This window comes from Phalacrocorax carbo, chromosome 1 (assembly GCF_963921805.1).
Source record: "Phalacrocorax carbo chromosome 1, bPhaCar2.1, whole genome shotgun sequence".
NCBI classification, from domain to species: Eukaryota; Metazoa; Chordata; class Aves; order Suliformes; family Phalacrocoracidae; genus Phalacrocorax; species Phalacrocorax carbo.
In genome coordinates this window covers 128,366,616-128,385,489 of record NC_087513.1, presented here as the reverse complement: position 1 = coordinate 128,385,489, position 18,874 = coordinate 128,366,616, and the positions used below count along the sequence as shown (strand labels likewise).

Here is an 18,874-nt window from a genome sequence, read left to right as displayed (position 1 = left end):
CTAGTCCCTCCTTCCTCCTGCCTGCCTGTTGCAGAGCGCGAACAGCCTCGAGCACTCGTCATTCTGACCAGGCGTGAAGAAGACTCTTGATTCTGTGTCATGCAACAGAGATGCCTGCGACCTGGGACCGCTCCTCAGCGGTGGGAAAGCAGCTCTCAAAGGGTAACAGTGAGAATCAAAGTTGGGAGTCCACCTCTCTTTCCTTCTCTCTCCTTCTCTCAACTAGTTAGGACGCCTGGGCTTCTAAATCAAGCACCCAAATGAGCTTCCTAAAGTAGATAGTATGAGTCATTTAGCTAACTTAAAATGCCCTGTACCGATCCACAAAGAGAATCCCATAAAGTTTTGCGTATCTCTTCTACCGACCCACGCATATGGATCACCCACCACAGAAGTATCTGAATGCCGGGTTTAACCAGGCACATTAATTTCTGTGTTTAGAATAAAATTTTGACTCCTGGTTGTTGCATTCATTTCTAGTTTCTGTCATTTTTTGTCCAACATGAAGAATGCTGTTCTGTTATCATTGGGAGAAGTGGGGTGAGGTGTGAGCAAGCTCCACAAGTTCTGCAACGGCTCCCACGTCTCCCACAACCCACTGACTCTGCACGGTACATGATCTGCCCATCGATAATCCTTTATCGTGATCTGTAACAAAACCACACTTTCCCGTGTGCTGTTTTTTTCTTTCCTCTCTTTTCTTCTCTTGTAACATGTTGGGGGTTTAACAACTGTAGCAGTTTGGACTCTTCTCCATGGCCCTACAAGGAAGCCAGGATGGACTTGGCGGTAACTGAATGTTGCCTTATCTCTTTGTCCCGGTTTTGGGAAGCACCATTTATGTGGACATAAACGTATATGTAACTGCGTGCGTTTAGCTCGCATTGCTCAGCTATTTCTCCCTCCTCCACCCTCCTACCTCACACGATGGGTTGTAAGACTGTGAAATGCCTGTGACCTGACCGTCTGCCTATGTACAGGTGGCTCCGTGTATCTGTTCCCGTAAGAGCAGCCTGCAGGGCTAGTTCTGCGGAAGAGGGAGTGTCTGCCCCCCTGCCCTTTCTGCAGGAATGGGATCAAATTTTTCCAGCGGGGGGGGGGGGAGCATCAGAATTTTACAGAGTTACATTTTATAGTACATTTGTTTAGTATTATCAACATCTGCAAATGACTATTTATTTCATGAAGTAATTAACATTCCTAATTAGATGCACCTTGCAGCTGCTGTTAATCTTAATTGGCAATAATGCAGTTACATTTTGATACATATCTTCAGAAGAGTTACAGAGAAGGAGAGGGGAAAAAAAATAAAAATCTGAAGGGAAGGAAATAAAACTGTTCCCACACAGTTCAGAGAGTTCGCACAAAGAAGATCCCATGGCAACAGCGAGGCCCACAGTTTGCCTTATAAAAAATCCAAGAATAGATAATGTATCATCTCTCCTAAAACAACACTTCGCTTCGGAAACCGGAGGGGAAGGGGGGTGGGGGGAGGGGAATAAACCACAAGGGGAAAAGAGAAGCAGCCCGACACCCGCGCATGTTGCGCGGCCGGCCTTCAGCCTCCCGCCCGGCCCCGGGCAGGCGCGGCGCGGCGCGGCGGGGCGGAGGGAGGCAGGTCCGCCCGCCGCCCGGGAGTTTCTCCGGGATCCCTTCCGAAGGGCCTCCCCCCTCGCTCTCTCCTCTCCCCACCCCATCACCCCCCCCCCTAAAAAAAAAAAAAAACCCAAGCGCCTTCCCCCGCCCGCGGCGCGGGGGGGGGGCGGCGGCGGGAGCGCGGCCGGGCGAGCGCGGCGCGTCCATGGGGTGGCAGCACCGGCACCGGCAGCGGCGGCGGCGGCGGCGGCGGCAGCGCCCGGCCGGCTGGGGGCCCGGCGGGGGACGCCTGCAGCCGCGCCAGCCCGCCTCGTAGGAACGCGGGGACCGTGTACGCGCCGCAGTTTCTCTCGCCTCTCTCCCTCTCTCCCTCTTCCTCTGCTCGTTAGGATATTTTGGGTGGATTGTGGTTATCAGTCAAGACCTCCTCTTCTTTGCCGATCACTTGTCATTTTCACCGGGGATTAGTACCGTTCGGGGCAAGCGGACAACCAATTGTGGTTTTTTTTTTTTTCCCCTTTCTTCTTTTCTCTGTGGAGATTTCCGCCCCCTCCAGCCCCCCTTCCCCGCCACCCCCTTTTTGGTTATTTTTTTTTTTTTTTTTTTGGCGCGGCGGTGAGGGTGCTAGGACCCGGCACGCACCCTCTCCCTGCCCCCGTCCCCGCAGCCGCCCAGCACCAGGAATCCCTCCGGACCGCCGCTCGCCGGATACTTGTGCGCGGTACCCCGGACCCGGCCCCCGGCCGCGGCGGCGGCGCTGGGCGCGGAGCTGCCCGCGGGGGCCCCGGGGCCGGCCAGCCGGCCGCCCCCTCCTCCTCACCTCCCCCCCCCCCCCCCCTTCCGCCGCACCTGGATGGTACCTCCCGCCGGCGACGCGGGCACTTTCTGAACTAGGAAGGAAGGGGCGACTCGGGGGGGCGGGGGGGCGCCGGAGTCTGTATGGAATTACCTGCGCCCGCGGCGGAGCTGGCAGCGGTGGATGGATGGGCGCCGCGACCGCGGCACTCCCGGCCAGCTCAGCCCCAGGAGTAAACACGGGGCTTCTCCGGCCGAGTGCGCAGTGTGGTGCCCGGCGCTCGCCTCGCTGACGGATCGCACCGGAGGGATATTTCGGGAGACTCCTGTGGGTAAGGTCATTTTATCCAGGCAAAAGCCCGGCGTTGCTAAACTTGGTGGCGTGTGATTGAAATGGGCACTTGCGGGATTGCTGCATTACCCTGATGCCAGGGGCTCCAGCCGTTATTGGCAGTTGAGTGGAATAACTGCAGTAGGTCTTCTGGTGAGTGCTTTTTGCGATAAATAAATTAAAAAAAATAAATAAAAATCTCCTCCCCCCTCTCTATTCTTGCACCCTCTGGATTTGGCAGAGTACCGTAAAAGCAAGGAGTCTTTCATTTTCCCTCTTTTTCTCCACCTCCTCCCCCCCCCCCCCCCCCCCCCCCAATATTTTTGACTGGAAAGGGTATGTGGTAGTAAAGAAGCTCTCCGTGATGGAATCTATTTAATGTGAGATTGGATCCCATCCGCTGGTTAAAACAAATGTTTCCAACTCTGTGCAGCATTCTGCTGCATTTCATAGCTGCAATGGAGGTAGAGAAATCCTGCTTTTCAAGTTGTTAAACTTTAAGGTGGCGATCCCTGTTAATCGTGGTACAGTGCTCTGGTGCTAAGGGGGTTAAATGACACTGGTAATTTGGGATTACAACCGTTCTTGTAAATCCCACATGGAAATTATAAACTGAGGGACGGTAAGGAAAAAAAAAAATCTCTATAGTAGAGAAATATCGTAAATGTCGCTAGCCTGCAAATCTCTCATTCACCTGCTCTTATAAAATATTTTATTTTCACCCGATAACTTACCTACTGAAACCTCAGACCACGTGTATGAGAGTTGAAGATTTGCAAACAGAGATGCTATCTTCGGTATTTCATACATATGTGCATCTGGCTGAGGGACTGTGTGTGAATTAATTCCTCTGTTAGTTGTGGTGTGAAGCGAGACAGGGAGAAAAAGCACAGAAAGGATCGTCTTAAGAACAGAAGCGACAAAGGGAAGCACTTCAGCCTTTAAAGATTTAAAGGGATCCAAGCAATGCACATAGGTAATCTTTCTCTGCAAAATCAATTCTGATAGAGGGAATGGGGGGAAGGTTGAGGGAATTGATAGTGATGACGTTGTGCAGTGCAATGCACTGCAATGCTAAAGTTATATAGCGTGTGCGAAAATATATACCCTTATGTACTGCTGGTGGGTTCATGCATAATGGATGGAAGACGATATGCAGATCTGTCTGTAGGAAGATGGATGTATTTGTGCAAAGACGGCGATTATGTAACTTGATTACATCAGTGGCATCAGTCGCCGATAGTGGAATAATATGCTCGTATGGCGTATCGATCACTTGGGTTAACTTTGTAGCGCTCCCGGCAGCAGGGGATGGAGACCTGGGCAGAGGAGGGGAGATCCTTGCTCAGCTCTCGGCAAGGGGTTTGCCTCTTGTAGGCTGCCTTTTGCATCAGTGTGCTCCTAGCGGAGTTTCCCCGGGACAGGGAGTTGATGAAGGAGGAGGCTGCCTAGTTGCTAATTCAGCCACACCCATGGAGAGGGCTCCAGAAAAGCCCCTGTAAGGCTGCACAACGGTCCCATTGAGCAGATCTGGCTGTGTGCTCCTCGGCAAGGTCACACGGCAACCTGGGACTTCAGTGCGTGGCAACAGCTGAGCGGAGGAGGAACAAAACCGAAATTAAAATTCATCTTCCTCCCCCCCCTCGCCATCGCCTACCTCCAAACATAGGGTTCAGCCGACCCGTCTTCCAGCACTCGGGGCAGAGCTGGTGCTGTTTCGCCCCAGTATGTGTGGCGCTTAACGTAGATAGGGTTGTCTCTCTCGGTGTGTGCAATGACTGCCTTGCAGCTTTAGCAGTGTGCTGCTTCTGTATTTGAGAGTACAGCACGACTGACTTTAGAAAAAAGTATTGTCAGATGTAACAGTGTGGTCTACCTGTTACGCTTACAGGGCAGTTAAAAGGTGGTCCATTAATACATTTCAAGCATCTCAGAAGTGAGTAGGTAAAGAGCAAAGGTTTGACAGGAGTCCCATCGGTTTAACTCAGATGGACTTTTTTAGCCAATTGTCCACAAAGATAGTAGTGTCAGGGTATACTTTACTTTAATACCCATGTTAGAATCATAAATCACTATTCCTGTCTGTTCAGGGGTTTGGGGCACATTGTTGTAGAGTACTTCTTGAAGACAGATAAGCTTGCAAAGGCACTGCTGAGGCCCCGTACCTGTAATGGATGCATTTTCTGAAAAATGTAAGCCTGATGAAATCTTAACTCAGCTGAAATGAGTGATCTTATCATCACTGGCCTGCGTCCTTCCCCACTTTACTCTGAATTCGTTCTAGCAAAATTTCACCAAAATACTTCTCAGTTAGGGAGAGGTGAGGGCAGAGTGAGTTTTACATCTCTTGATAAACATGATCTTCACAGACCTACTAGATTTAATGCACTATCAAACTCTCAGTAATTTTACCATGGAACCAGCCTGAAAAATCATTTTTTCCTCTGCTTCCCTGAAAACCTCACTATTTTAAAGTTGGTTTACCATTAGTTCATGACTATTTTCATATTTCTGAGGATAAGTCTGGGCAAGCGCTAATAAATCCTGCTAATGTTGTTTAGAGTTTGACATTCATAGAGTATACTGAGTAAATTGGAAAAAAAGGATATGAAGTTAAGGCTGTTTCCATCCTTCAGGGGTCAGAATAACACTATGGCAACTCCTGTGCATTGCTACAGCTCTTATAATTTTCAGAAATGTCCGTGGCATACTCTTGTTCTGCCACACGCGATTACAGGCAGGCTCTTTCCCTTTAATTCCTTGCAGGACTTCTTGTGACATACAGGCTGCATACCTGTACCACCCATCTTAAAGGAAAGCACAGTTGCCTACAGAAAGTGTTATAAAACTGGTGCTGTAAAAGAGTAGGCATTGACAGAGTGGGAATATGTCACATGATACGTGTAAAATGGCATGCAGAATGCAAGGATTTGCAAATTTAGGGTAATAGAAAGTGGTAAGCAACCGAGTTTTATTTATAGATTAATTTCATTGTTGTAGTTAGCAATACCCACTAGGTAAAAATAGAGGGTTTCAGCTCCAACGCAGTATTTGTTCAGTTTGCACCAAATATAGCTTCTTTGAGAGGAAACTTTCCTTGCTGAAGTAAAACTGTAAATCACTCGGACAAATGAAGAGAAAATGTGAAGGGAAATATTTACATAAAACATTCCCAGGCTCCAAATCTCAGACCACTGAAAGCAGTGAGAGTTTTGCCACCCACTCCTCGCTAGTGCTGGGAAGCCGGCTTTTAAAGAAAACAGCAGTGCATGAAGAATAATCTCAATGCCTTGCTCTGAAAGAGCAGGCTTCTGACTGTCGTTATCACTGAGACAGTAGACTTGTTTTACTGCTGATAGGAAAATTTGAAACATTGTGGCAGATCTTAACGAAGCTTTTTTTACTATTCAGTGATATTCTTGTAATGTATTCAGAGCACTTTCTGTGGCTATTATGTTGAAACCATGTATTGGGAAACGAAGCAAAAAATGGGTAACCGACTGAGGTTTTCATTCAGTGTATTTGCATTTACCCAGAAGTGTTTGGATATACTTCTGTGTTTCATAACAGCTATGATCTTTAGCGGCTGGGAATCTTCTTATTTTTATAGTGCACGCTGCATGGTAATATGTGGCAATTGAAACATCCAAGCTCTGATTAATATGATTAAAAACTAGCAACTTATCTAGCGGTGCTCAAGTTGTAAAGTTTAATTATAGCGGCACCATTTGCTCAGCTATAGATAAGGTTGTGTCAGCATTTCTGTTATAAACCTCTATCTTGTTGCCATCCATTGTGTCAGGGGTCTGTGAAATAAGAAGAATTTACAGTAGAGACCATAACGGCTATTTTGGATTATTGTCATGGCCTGTCAGGTCAGTAGTCCATGGGTTTCTTTAAGTCTTTACATGCACATCTACAGCAGCACCAAAGCAGCCATTATGCTCTATCAGTTCAAGTGTACGCTTGTTTTATTTTACAATGTAATTAAACGTGAGATGATGGACCACAGTGACTCAGGAGGGATCATTTAACCTATCATTTTTCATGCACTTTTGTGTTGTTTTTGTATCCTTAAAACAAAAAGAGATCAAATGCAGCGATGGATTTTACTTGTGATAGCTTAAAATTAATGCACATTTGGAAGAAAGCTCTTTTGGAGGGGGTGAAGAGGGAAAAATGAAGAGGAAGCATTGTGGGGTTTTAATGTTAATATTCAAGCTTTGCATGTGCCTCTAAGGTAGTCACATATGAAACTCCGTTCTGTTGCAAAAGGTAAAGATCCTGTGTTATTTGCCAAAGCTATGTAAGACCAGGGCAAAGAAATCAGGTAGTGCTGGTTCTCTGTTTTAACGTTGGGTACTCTGTTTTTCTAGGACTCACTGTACCTGTGTATTATAGGCAGGTACTCCTAGGTCGTTTCATGATGTTACACAGCACACTATTTATGCCTCAATAACTAGGTCTGAACAAACGAACCAAGGACATCGGTCTTACTGCTTTCTGTGCTTAGAAATTCCATGCTTATAAGCACAGCACACAGACATACAATAGTCCTTCAGTGGTCGTAGCATCAACTAAGCAATTACCCACAAAGATTTTCTGATGGGGATGAAGAAGGAGAAAGGGGGGAAATGAAAACATTTAGATTTTTGCCAATGCAAGAGGTATTATTTCCAATTTGGTTTTTGTTTTGGGCATAATTTAGGGAGTGCTCAGTGTAGCTTCTGAAAAGAAACATGGAAACCTAATTAATGCATTGAGAAGACTGATAGAATCTGTACAAATCCATACAATCGGCAGGCAGACAAGGGGTAGTACTACTTGGTGACTGGATGGCTAGTGCTCTCTGGTCCTTCACAGCTGTCCTCAATGAATTGTGCATTGTTAAAGAGGAAGAAGATGGAGACTAGTGGAATGGGTTAAAAAAAGGGGCAGAAAGCATATATATATATATACACGTTGGTGAGGTAGCACCTGTTGCTTCAGAGATGCGGTATACTTCTATATTCCTTTTGTCTGTTCTTCACTAGTGTGACAGAGATGCTTAAAGTTACGGCAGTAACCAACTCCCACTGCTCTAATTTTTTGGGGAATTCTTAGGCTCCTCAGTGCGAGGGCCATCCCCTTTTCATTTTCATGCATGTTGCCAGTCGCACAATGAGACTGTGATCTCTCAGTTGAGGGAACTTGAGCCGCTTCTCCATAAAATAGTAAATCAGTGGCAGGAACGTGAGAGAAAAAATGTTTCCTTTGGCTATTTTAGAAAAGGCAGATACTTTACATAAATCAAATTTTCCTCTGACAAAGCACAAACAATTGGAATTTCCAGCTAAAATCTCCCAGTGCTCCTACGAGATTGCCTCTTACAAAGCTTGTGCAACTGCTGCCTAAAGCCTCAATACCTCAGTTTCACCTATTAAGTTCCACTTAACAATGTGTGCATGGACTGTCAGCAGCAATTCCAGTAAACTCAGTCCCAGCCAAAACTTTAGACTGGTTAAAGGAAAATGAAGTCATAGTAACATGCATCATTGTAACGCACAGAGAGAGGCTTCTGTTGGTGAGGTTAGGAGTGAGTTTAACCAGTAGTGACCTGTCTGGGTTCTCAGAGCAGTGGCCTCAGACTGAGAATTGCTGTGCCTGAACGGTGTAAGGGACCTGCGTGTACATTCATCCCTGCCTACATCCATTTGGCAGCGCATCTCTACTGGATTTGACTCTGAGCTCAGTGAATCATATGCCTCAAGGATAATTCCTACACCAAGAAGATCTGTTGGTATGATGGAAACCTTGGGATGGAGCCACTATGCCTGCAGGGGGATGTGTTTGGCTTGGGGTGCTTTTGTGTGGCACTGATCCCTGGCAACAATTTTAGCCCTGTGTCTGTCAGGTTGCTGTTCACTGCACAGAATTTCAGGATGGCAGCAGAGCACAGCTGTTACCATGTAGCACCCCGGCATTCCTGCATCCTCAACTTCTCTTCAGTGCTTTCTGGCTGTGTCCTCCCATACTGAAATTTTTTTTTAGGAAATCTTACCTTTTCTCATTTTAGAATAACATAACTGGAAATGCGTGGCATTTCCTTTCTGGCAAGTTGTATGCGTAATGGAGGTGTGTGTGTATGTCTGTATATCAATCAATCAATAATACCTGCATATTTATTATGCATAGAGTTTATTTTATTCAACATCTCCTCTTACAAAACAGAGAAGGCATGTCAGCTTTCTACTAGGCATTTCTTTGGGTGGGTCCCATAGCTGAAGTTGGTGTGTTTACACCAGTGTTAAATCAGGTTCACTGACTGCCCCCCCCCGCCCTTTCTCTCCAGTCATGTACACGCACATGTGCACAAATACATATGCCTATGTATGTGTATGCATACATTTGCATTTACACAGATAGAGATGCATTTACTCATATACATACACAGAGGAAGACCGAGAACAAGCAAAGAGAAAGTACTCTAGCCATTTCTTATGCTAAACGTAGGAAACATAACATGATTCAAACATATCATGAGACGGCAGTGGTTTTTGAAGGTTGATTTAGTATGAATTTATTTTTTAATGATCTGTAAATGCAGCTTATTTGAAGACAACACAAATTTATTTTGGAATGCCAAAACTAAAACTTAGTTTGAAAGGACTATCAAAGATCACCAGTCAGGGCTATATGGTAGCATCAGTTATTTTAGAAATATATGTAGTAACACTTCGGAAGGTACAATCTGAATGTTTCCTGTATACCTCTCCAATAGAACAACAGAGACTATTGAAAATCTCTTGTTCATTATTACAGAAAAGCTCGGTCAGAGTATTTTCTCAGTTCATAGTGGAAGAAAGCTATATATATTATAAAAGGAATGCAAAACTTTGTATTTCTTGTGTAACACTTGCTTTACCAACTGTTGACTCTCATATTCAATATGACTAATGTGTCTGCCTTTGGTCACTTCTTACCCAGAAAGCTATTAATTAAAGAAGAAAGGACCAGAGAATGACAGCAAAAATAAAAGACTTCTACATGAAAAGATTCCCATCTAAAGAAAGAGATGAAGGTTTTGTATTATTCAGAAAAAAAGAGGAAGATATGATCTGGGAGAACAGGGGATGCAGAGAGGAATACTGAAGGCTACTGAAAGACACTTTGGGTTCTCATATATATTGTCTTCCTGATGACCAATAAAATTCAATTGTGACAAATCTAAAATGAGTAAAGGGAAGGACTCCTTTGCATAGTTCATTCAAATTCTTCGTCTCTTATTGGCGAGGGTACAGTGAAGAAAAAGGTCTAGTAGAATAGAATAGCTTAATTGAGTCCATGAATAAAACCAAAATTTTAAAATTTTACATTGTAATATATAGCTAGATAAGAAGATTATCAGCGTGTGTTACAGTTCGATAAGAAGGCCATCACCTTGGGTACCCCACGGACCACCTGCTAACTTTCAGTTGTTCTGTAATCAATGGATTTGTGCACCTGTGATTGCGAAAGTGTTAAAGGATGCTTCTTCCAAAGGATTTGGTATTGGCTTCCCTCAGAGGTCTGCTGTCTGACTAGATGGACCGTAAGTGTGGTCCTGTGATCATAGTTCTTCACTACAAATCCAGCAGTTGCGATACTGCTTAATAAAGACTTCATTAGGGCTGTCTGGGCAATCTCATTTGGCCATTTAAGTCCTCATTACTAAAGTCCTAGTCCAAAATCCACTGAAGGAAACGGAAAGGTGCCCACTCCACTTAGTAGGTTTTTGATCAATCTCCAGCTTTATCATCTAATTTTTCTCATTTGTGTTAGTTTCTGTGAAAAACTCATGCTGCTTCTTATCTTTAATAGGTTAATATTGATTAGAAAAATAAAATCTTGTAAACTTTAATAGAATTAAATAAAGCTGCACTATGTTATTGACAGCGTGGTCGGTCCCCTCAATTTCCATCATTAAAAGATATCCAACTCTTATATTTTATCTCTTAATAGAAAGGAATGTCTGGATTCTTGAAAGGTTGTTAGGCCATTGCTGGTCTCCAGTGCTTTCAGTTGCTCTGATGGGAAAGTCATAAAGCCCTGTAAAAATAATCACCAAAAAATATCTGCAGTATTGGTGTACACCCTGAGCTAGTTCTTCCTAAAGATTTGGCAGGTTGATCAAATTATAGATATGTTTTAATCTTTAGTTGGATTAACATATGTGCCTTCCTATTGCCTCTTTATTGTTTTATAATGTATATTCTATTAAAGGACAATCACATGGCTCAATGGACAGACATTGTATATCTCTTTATGGCTGTTCACATACAAGGAACCTTCCTTAATTAGTGTTTTCTCTGGATTGTGTCTGTTTGTAGTAGTACTTGATACTTAAGACTTTGTCTTAGCTAATGGAATGTATGGTTTTTATTTCTTTGGCATCCTAAAACTAGTTTTGCAGGTTTGGAACAAAGATATAAATAATTAGGGTGGGTAGCGAAGGAAGATGGGTTTGGGCTCACAAAACTTGAGGCTCTCTCTGTTGTTACCGAAGGGAGACATGCTTCCAGGGGCAACTGAGAGCCAGGTGCTGACTTTAGGATCTGTGGTATAACTATAAACTTTTCCCCTTTTTGAATGTTCCTGATAGCAACAAAGAAACGAGTCCTTAGCAATGAATTTTGAATACTTTAACATAAGACAAATAAAAATAAAAGTAAAGATGAGTGACACTGAATTCTAGTTACAGCTTTACCATACTACTTTCCCAGGACTGTTGATATTTAATAAAATTAACTTGAAGGTATTGGACCTCCAAGGCCTGAAATCAGTCCCTTTCACTAGTTCCAAATATTTCTTCCCTGTAAAACTTATCCATGTAAAATTTATCCATGTTTCAGTTTCCTGTCTCTAAACTCTGGAAGACAAAAACACCTCCTGCCTTCTCTTAAGTGTTTGATCTGTTTATATTATAAACTCTTTGTTTAAGATTTCTATTTTATTATATATGGCGTAGGGTTACAGGAAGAGTTAATGTCAATTTCTTCTCTGTACCTCAGTGGAAATTCAATTTTCTGCCAGCCCTTGAACATCATGCAAGTATTTGCCTTCCTTCAGAAAAATGTAATTTTCACGTTAGTTAGAGGGTGGGCTTTTTTTTTTTTTTTTTAAATTTAGTACTTACATTTTGGGAGGATTGAATCAAAAAATGACATATTACACATAAACTTTTAATGAAAACATTTTATTTTCTGTAGAAAACTAATCGGGGAAGATAATTTCAGAGTACTTAATGCAAGTTCCTAGCAGAACAGGACTCTCAGCTAAGGTCTTTAGATGCTAAATAATACAAATATGAAAATAGTACTGTGAGTCATACTACTGGGGGTGGCTGGGTCAGCTGCCTGTTTCCTAAATACTAATCAGTGTTTTTAATTTAAGATTACCTCACTATTCATCTTCTTCTTTTTCCATGTTGCCTGAATTAATTGTGTATAAAGTATGGATGGGCATCAAAGGTAGCTTGTGTTTTTCTTTTTTTGCCAGGGTTCAGGTGTTAGTTAGCAGAACTAAAATACTAACAGTAAGAGGTCTTCCTTGTTTAGATGCTGAACTTTAACCCCGTATTTGCTCCTATTCATCAAATCTTAATCCAGTGCCCTGGGAGTTGCTGAAGACTGTCCTTGGTCTCAGTGTATAGTGAATTAGATTTGGGAATCTTAATATCTTAGCAGGAAGTATCTCTCATTTCATGTGGTGTGTTTGCCCATCAGTGCAGGACCATCACCTGCTCACAGGTACAGCCTTTGTGAAGGGCAGCTTTTCCAAAGGGAAAGCCGAAGCAGGGCAGTTCCCATTTCTCCAGGAGATAATCCCAGAGGCGAGATGATCTCAGGTTTCATACATTAAACCTCTGCCCTTTGTTTCAAGTCTCGTTGATTAAATGACAAGGCGTGCTCAGTGCCATCCTTTGGGCTAATTCCAGTTGATGGCTTTTGCCCGCGGCCGGACCACAGAGCTCAGCAGTGACGCTGGCAGCCTTTCCCCCATCCCAGCCGGCCGCAGGAATCCACCTGGCCAGCGGGCTCTGCGCCTGGCACGACCTGACAGCTGGAGACTCATGGTCTCCATAGCTGTGTTTAATACAAGACATTTTTGTCTGCTCTTAAGATGCTCGTGTTTGCTGATGGGGGAAAATATTAAGCGAAGCAAGGGTAAACCGATTTCACACAGAAACTCCTGTCAGAGCTCTGTGTTACATCAAGAATAAGCTTAGAGTAACTAACTCCAGTGAAGCCATTTCATTCGGCTTGCCAGACTGAGTCCAATATGAACCTTCAACATAGATATTATTGCATTAATTTTAATGAATAAAGATCACAGACACATTACTTATTTAATTAACATAGCAAACCCCATTGTCAGCAAGCAAAGAAGTTATATTGTACAGCCGCTCTAATGCAATCACAACAGTATACTTTATGGCTGTGAGAATATAATTTTCTTGTTAAAAACCTTTGATGTTTCTCTAAATATATAAAAACACAGGAAATGTGTAAATAAGGTTTGCCAGCCATCTCAAATGCCTCCTGTCAAAATCAATCTTTTAGCTTTAATCTGTGTTTATTTTGACATCTTTCAAATAACGCTGATGTATGTATAAAAATATAAGCAGAGGTATACATGTATATGTCTTTTATTATAAAATTTTAGGTGTTAATATTGAAAAATACAACCGTAATGTCCATTTTCATATGTTACCTTTACCATTATTTTTATCTTCGTAGTTATACACTTAAGGGCTGTTTAACCACAACAGTTTCACTTTAGTTGAGCTTTCCTACCTGGTCCAGCTCTCTGTTAGACAGAAAAACGCTCCTTTAATCTGTACTCATGGAGTTGAAGAGCACTGAATTGGACATTTCAATACTTGACCAAGACCCACTGCACAAAGTCCCGCCTGTGTGCCTAGTTTAGACCTACATGTGTTTTTCCATCTGAGCTCCTTTATTCATTATCGCATGACCTGGTTCAAAGTTTCTGAAAGTCAGGGAGTCAGGAGGCCACCAGTCAGCTGAATGACAGTATCTTGACATGTGGAAGATAGGCCGCTGGCTCTGTGTTAGTCCTGAATTCATAACTCGGGGGGAGTCTGTGTTTCGTATAATAGGGGAGACTGTGGGCAGTGTGTCTCTCAAATTGGCAGGGGCTGCCTGCTGCCTAGGTGGGTTTAGATTACAGTAGGAGTCAAGATTTTAACACGTGTTTTGGTGTGCTTAATCCCATGCTCACGCAGACTGTGAAAATCATTGCTTGAAGGCAATATATATAGTCAGACTGCGGTTTATCTAATAATGCAACTTGGACACAAAAAACAGAAATGTAAAAATAACGTAGTCCGAAGTGTATCAGGTGTATCTGCGCCAGCTGAAACACGGAAAGAAGTAAATTGGTTGTTTAGCAGGAACTGTAGTTCCGCAATCTTTGCTTTTATTATTATTTTTGGTGCTGTGGTTTTAACCCCGCAGTGTGCTCTCAAATAAGCTTTTAACCTCATGCTTCATTGTGATGAATGAGGATGACTGAATTTTCAGCTAGAGACAGTTTCCTATAGCATTGTCTTGGGTTTTCTTTTCCTACCAGAATTGCCACAATATTCTTAGCTTAAAAAGGAAGTGGTTTTTTTTTTTCTTTTTCTGAAAACTTTTAGTCTAAGAGTTATTGCAGAATGGAAGAAAAATAATAGAGTAAGATTATGTTCAAATAACACAATTTTTATTTACAAACAGAAATTTTTTATTTTGTTTTAAAGATTATCTATTAAGACTTAAAAAAGACCCACACAAAAAATCCCTGAAGTCAAGGAAAAGGGCCATGCCAGAAAAGAGATGTTTTTATAAGTAGATTTGAAATTAAATTTAGATACACGTTTCTTTAAGTCCATAACTCGTTTTAAAGTGCAAATTGTCTTTCTGCTTATCTTAGAGAGCGGACCATCCCTCTTACTATTTGAAAGTTATTTTAAAAATAGCTTCATTATGAAGGGGCCTAATTTTTGCTCAGTCCTTATCAAAGAATAAAGTAAACAAAACACATTGTCCAGCAACACTCACTTTCCTGTAGATGTTCAGAAATAGTTGAAACACGAAGGGAGCACCATCAGCGATTTCAGTATCAAAACAGTATATACTTCTAGGGAGTGCCATAAAACTCAGTTTATGGAACTCAAAAGTTTTATAACACGCAGAATTGTTGGTATCTGATATATGGAATCACTGGTTTCATCAGGAGGTTATAATTTGTTGATGTCTGGAAATCTAGCCCACTTCTACTGTTACATGATGTACAGAGCGCATAGCTTTTAATGTGACCACAGTCTATAATACCTGGATGAAACAAGACCTGTTTTATCAGTTTCCATGAGTGAATGGGGACTTCACTTTCTCTGGCAGTCCACACCTCTTTTTAATTTTATTTGAAGACAAAGCCATAGGGGTGTAAATATCCCTAAAGGATCCTATATTTTATGTTCTGTGATACAGAAATACACTAATTATCTTCAGCAATGTGGAATTTATTTAACTCTATTAGCTGAGACGTTTCGGCTGTCATAAGTCACTGACAGTGGTTGTGACTCCCTTCTGCACACATCACTTACGTTATACGATAATACTGTATTTATGTAGTACATTGTTCCTAAGATTTCATAACCCAAATGGAAAATCAGCTGTATACCTGCCAGTTAAAATAATGGGAGCTCTGCAATTAGATCGTGTGGCCACCTTTCACAAAGTTCAACCTCTTTCTAGAGGCAAACTGCACTGGCAGTGCCTTGCTGATGGGGGGCACATCGGGTGCCCCAGACAGGTAGGCACGGGGTCTGCAGGCGATGCGTGTGGTGCTTGGAGAGCCACAGGCAGTAGTCAGCAGAGCAATGCCTCCCTGTCTCGTTCAGCGCCATAGTTACCACATCTGCTATGTAATGGCTGACAGGCATGGGGAAGGCTTCTCTAGGATGGATATTATAAAAAGGCTATTAATAATCAAGAAATTGAGAAATCCTTAGTGTTGGTCAGTGGCCTCTGGCATGACTTCATATCGATCACATAACCTTTTCTGTTGTATGCATTGTCCGTGCCTCCTAGGCCAATGTTAAGCCTTGGCTTGACATCAGCTCCCAAGTGAAGGAGGGGGCTTGGCTGGGGGCACTGTCCTTCCATGGCAGCTCTCTGGGGCCAGCTGGCCAGGTGCCGAGAAGGGGGACAGCATACTCCAGGCAGTGACAGCCCAGTGGTGGAGAGTAGTACACAGGCATACGGTCCAGTGCCCATCCTTGTTCAGGCAGGTTGGCCAGGGCCACAGTATTTATCATTTGGCCTTGGGTCTCTTCTCAGCCACCTGTGGTGGCCCCAACACTTAGTTATTACTGTTACTGTTGTTTACTGTAGGTTTTGGGGATATTTTTACTTTCGATTGTGCCAAGTGCAGTGCCCCCCAGCATGATACTTTACTCACACACAAAACTGGTAGTAGATATTGCATGCCCTAGACTACGTGCAGAGATAAGCTTAGGGATGGGGTAATATCAGAGGGCAGTTCAATACAGGCTGCACCAGGCCTGCCGCCTGGGTATTAGAGGCAGTCTTTGGAGTCAGCTTTCCTCCCCCATCTGTTGACTCCAGACAGACAGCAGCGATGAGCTCGCATTATGCAGTGTAGATGGTCTAGGAACCCTGTGAGGGAGTTTACTCAAGGACTGCATTACTTGGCAGTGCAGACGTGTTGCCTGACTTCAATTCCCACGAGCAGAAGAGGGTGATAGCACTTCTCACCTCACTGGCTCACTGAGGGAATAGACACATTAGAGACTGTGAGATGTTAAGATATGGTAAGATACAGTGTTTTGCAGTGTGAGGAGAGCACAAAAGACAGACTCCTGTCCGAGAAGACGGAAGGGGTTTCTTCGGTAAAGCTGCTGTATTCTTCCTCTGAAATGCGAGCTAATAATCACAGGCTCTGTAGTTGTTTCTGGCGATTTTTTAATGCAGATGGTACTTCCTAATTATTACTTTGTAAAACTCATGCACACATGAAAGGGAAGAGTGAAGCAGACAGGGGTAATCTAACTAAATATGAAAAGCATAGTTATAAACAGATATTTTTTTTCTGAGAATAAATTAGCTCACTCTTAGCCTTACACTTTGGAGCTCTGTCCAGCTACGTCTGTGTTTGTAGGGTGCCCATGCCTCTGTTTTTTATTGTCCTTTGAAAAGCCTCAGAAACCTGATTCCCATCATTAACACTCTGTCGAGACAGGTCAGTGCAGAGCCGTGCACCTTTCCCTCTGCCTGTTTCACCCCCATCAGGACGCGCAGGTGTGTGCCTACTGCTCCCCGGATCGGGGCTGGGAAGACAAATGGGTCTCCAGTGCAGGTCCCATTTGGGGCATCACTCTGTAACACAGCTACTCTTCAGAAGGAAGCTACAACCCTTCTTGGTCTTGTACGCTCCTTTCCACAAATTGTCCTGCCAAAAAAGGGCTGGTGAAACAAAGGTTTGGTGAAATAATTCCCTTGAGAAACATAATTTGCCACAGACAAATTCACCATTTGTAGGAGAACTGAAATGCACTCGGCACTCCAGCAGATCTTGTTTGTTCAGCAGATTTCAATTAAGGGTGTACTGCCTTTAAAGTCCAAGCTGGACTTTTTCCACAGCAGAGTTTTTCTTTCCTCTCCATACATAACTCCATACAATGACTTTATACATACAAAATGTGCATCAGCCTACATCTGTAGAAAGCTTTTATGATGGAGTTGTGGAAAAATTTCTTTTACCTTGCCCTGTCTGAACTGGCAGTAATGTCTGCTGTGGGAAGAGGCAGGCATTGTGCCTGGGGTTTGGATGGGAATAGGGATTTTAATGTTGGCGGAGGAATTATCATTATTTCGTTCTATTACAGGATTGCCCATAATCTCCCAGTTTCCATTTCCCTCTGCGTTGTGCACGCTCAGAACCCATTCCATACAGCTTACATGAGACAGAAATTGGACAGGGGCAGCTGGGGAGCACAAGGTAATAACAAAACCATATTGGCAACCCTATTGACAGTAGCCGTCAGCTACCACTTCCTTCTCAATTTTTCGTAGGCATCACAGTAGAGAAGGGATTTGAAGGAACAGAGGTTGGAGTTCACTGTCTTTTTAGTCTGCTTGAATGATTGGGGAAGGCTATAAAAAGCCACCTCAGGCTTAATTTCATAGCAGCCAGTTCTCACAAAGGGTGAGGTCTGTCTGTAGGAACAGCACAAAGCTTCTATGACGCCAGGCCAACTGCAGATGTCACCTAAGAAAAAACGACCAACAGCCCAGCTATCAAAACAATTAACTTGCTCAAAATCATGTTGATTCCGTAAGGTGCTTTTACATACGGAAGAAGAAATTTCCGCACGAATTCCTGTGAGCCTTTCAGAACTCTGTAGCATAAATCATTTTCCCATTGATGAAATCCCAGCATTTTAAGTTTAAAAAAGCAAAAACTCAGTGAATTATCACTGAGGGGAGGTAAGCATAATTTCATATTACACAGTTTTACGAGTATTTAAATAAAATATTTTGGCTTTTAGTTTTAATTTGGACTTTTGACCTCTGATAAATAAGCAAGTTTTAATCTCTTTGAATTTGAAGGATATTTAATTTCTAATGCAGACTTTTTGTCATTTTACTTTCTTAATAATCAGAAGGTCACATGGTACCAAATGAAACACCTTATGACAATCTAAATTGAGTATATTATCATTATTACTCTTATCAGAAAGAATTAATTGAATTGTGAGTATTGCTCATAGATCATGATGTCTGCTTCTGAAAAATACATTGACCTATAAATTGTTCTCCAATAGCCATCCCCAGACTAGACAGGAGTTACTAAAAGAAATCTGTAGAAAGATGTCTTTTGAATGATGGGTGTTTGCACAGTAAAGCTGAGTAAGAAGGCAGCTATTCAAAGCCCCGTTTTAAAGTTTTTTGTTAGATCTTTAAAAAGAAAATTACAGTTTTCTATTTCTAGTATGAATTAACATAATCCACATATGAGATCTATTTAATTTCTTTTTCTTTAGTTATTTCCGTGTAAGACAGGACACTGGTAGAACACGTACTAACCACCACGTGAATTTATAGA

General features: G+C 42.8%; 1 protein-coding gene across 1 annotated transcript in view; it reads left to right on the top strand.

The window, feature by feature from the left end:
* The first annotated feature begins 1,828 nt into the window (after positions 1-1,828).
* Positions 1,829-18,874, top strand: part of IL1RAPL1 (interleukin 1 receptor accessory protein like 1) — a 772,957-nt gene continuing 755,911 nt past the window's right edge. Inside the window, exon 1 of the mRNA XM_064444684.1 lies at positions 1,829-2,723. The gene's annotated coding sequence lies outside the window, so the exon portion shown is untranslated. The remainder of the gene's footprint in view (positions 2,724-18,874) is intronic.